Source organism: Palaemon carinicauda, chromosome 35, assembly GCF_036898095.1.
Source record: "Palaemon carinicauda isolate YSFRI2023 chromosome 35, ASM3689809v2, whole genome shotgun sequence".
Taxonomy (NCBI): Eukaryota; Metazoa; Arthropoda; class Malacostraca; order Decapoda; family Palaemonidae; genus Palaemon; species Palaemon carinicauda.
Genome location: NC_090759.1, coordinates 20,305,620 through 20,308,119, shown reverse-complemented (window position 1 = coordinate 20,308,119; position 2,500 = coordinate 20,305,620). Strand labels below are relative to the sequence as shown.

General features: G+C 35.8%; 1 protein-coding gene across 3 annotated transcripts in view; it reads left to right on the top strand.

The window, feature by feature from the left end:
• The window catches only part of LOC137627652 (uncharacterized), an 830,137-nt gene that overhangs the window by 161,967 nt on the left and 665,670 nt on the right, over positions 1-2,500 (top strand). The window contains exon 1 of one of the 3 annotated variants that reach the window (XM_068358809.1): positions 1,735-2,138. The exons of the other annotated variants lie outside the window; for them this stretch is intronic. The gene's annotated coding sequence lies outside the window, so the exon portion shown is untranslated. Of the gene's footprint in view, positions 1-1,734; positions 2,139-2,500 lie in introns of those variants that run through there. 3 annotated transcript variants of the gene reach the window in all.

Genomic DNA, 2,500 nt, shown 5'->3' with positions numbered 1-2,500 from the left:
GCACTTGAAAAGTTTACGAACTCGTACAGAATGTCCTGCAAAAGGGGCGTTTTAGTCTAGATTTTTCAAATATAATTTCCCTATGCTACAATGTACTTGGTCCAATGACTTTCAAATATTTTTATTCTTGAGCAAAAGGTGGTTACATCCTAGCCCCATAAACTACTCTTCAACAACGAAGCGTCATTATTGTTCTTTATAGTGTGACCCCACAGTTGGAATTTGAGTCAAGGAATGGGGTGGAAATCAGTTTTGGTGACGAAAACCCTCGCAGACAAACTACTCCCTGGTACTAATAAATCTAATAGCGTTACACCTCTCTTGGTCGTAAGTACCAGCATTTCAGTGATTTTACCTTGTTGTGTCTTCTCCAACGACAAACATTTTGGATGCAATCGAAAACGTTTGAAAGCTGATATTTCGATGACGTCAATGGAAATAGCCGGTTTGCGATGTCTAGCCTTAGCATACTGCTGTTATTAGACACTCCACGGAAGTTGCACGCCCTGTTTAACTTACTTTTCAAGGTGATTTTAGGAGGGGTTTCCTCTTGTACAGATTTATTATTATTATTATTATTATTATTATTATTATTATTATTATTATTATTATTATTAGGGTTTCTGATTTTAAAATGACAAGGGCAACCAAAATTTATGTTAAAAATCCCATTATCAGTCCTCAGAGCGTTATTTTTTTTTTTTTTACAGGGAAAAACAATTATGGTTTTGCTTGAGAGAGAGAGAGAGAGAGAGAGAGAGAGAGAGAGAGAGAGAGAGAGAGAGAGAGAGAGAGAGAGAGAACTTATTGTATGTTTTTCAGTGAACTTATTTTATATTGTCATATATTGTAATATGAATATTTATAATGAAAATTATTACTATTATTGATGTTAGTATAATCAATACTCTTATCATTTTTTTTTTTATATTGAGTGTACATCTTTGGGTATTTAAAAATCTGTATTCCCTTAAATGTACTTTTGGGAAAGATATATTGAGGTGAGATTTGCGAGTGTATCATTATTACAAACGTATTTATGGGTTTCAATTAATTGAAGTTACAAATGAAAATGAATATATCATAAGATTGATTTATTTACTATGTCTGTATTACTATCTTGGTTTTGTTTATAATCGTTTGAAATAATATGCCCCAGAAGAAATACTTATTGTTTGAAATGAGGTGGGTGTTTTGATGTCATCTTAATATGCCTATGGTAATTTTCCGAGTTTATTTCTTAGTTCTAATTGAATTTTGCATTATACTCTGAACCAGTAACATTATATTAATGTAACTGAAAGTGAATTCGATCGAAAGAACCTGTAGCAGATTGAAACGGTTGGCCCCTTGTGCTTAGAGTGGCATTGACTTGAGCTCTTGCCATTTAAAACTTTTGATGTTCCAAGGACAACTATCTTTAACATTGAAAATCTGAAAAAATGAATCATCATGACAAGGTATTTATTAAGGAATATTCGCAAGTGAGGAATTTCAAAGATGCGTATAATGCAACAAGCATGGGGCAGTAATGCAGAACACGTGTGTATGTATGGAGAGAGAGAGAGAGAGAGAGAGAGAGAGAGAGAGAGAGAGAGAGAGAGAGAGAGAGAGAGAGAGAGAGAGAGAAATGCGCTTGTGTGCGCATGATAAAGTGAGTGATGGGAAGTGGTTGCCCAGCCATCGTGGTGGTGGTGGTGGTGTTGTAGCCTTGTCGAGGGTGTGGACTGTGTACCATCTAGAGTCGGTGCATGGCAACCCACGGGCCCGCACCTCCGCCTCAACCCGCACTCGCGCTCAGGAAACTTCGCTGCTGAACGAAAAGATCTGGATACCTTCTTTCTTGGTTTTTTTAATTTTTACACTTTCTCCGCGTATTTGCGAAGCAGTTTTTTTACTTGAGAATTGTAAAAATGACGGATTTCACGGCATACTCTGACGAATTTACTTAAAATGTTTGTTGGCTTTTAAATGATGGCTTTAAGCATTGTTAGTTATTTGCCAGTGATGGGGACTCTCATGTTATATGGGAATGAGTGCGTGTGAAGTGTTCGTGGTTATATCGGGTCCCTTTTCACAACGGCCTTCTACCAATGGCGCCCAAATACTTGGAGTATACTATTTAACATCAACACTAGGTGAGTTCACTTCGTTTTTAGATATACTTTTCAAACTACTCCGGAAGTTAGGTGCGGTGCAGTACGCATGTCATCTTTCAACGTAACTTCTCGCTTTTACAAAGAAGTGAGAGAAAGTTTCGAGTACATGTTTGTTTTGCTCTTGTGACCATACCAACTTTTGGTGCAATGTTTATGCTCATAAGAAATACAGAGAAATTTATAAAAAACATAAACAGACTAAGTCTATAATATTTAATTGTTAGACAAAACACTTCTAAAAATAGCAATATCCTTATGTCAAAAATGCAATGGAAGACTTAGTTAAGTAAAATATGAAAATAAATGAATATAGTAAGACGAAATTTTCGTGGTACCAGTGA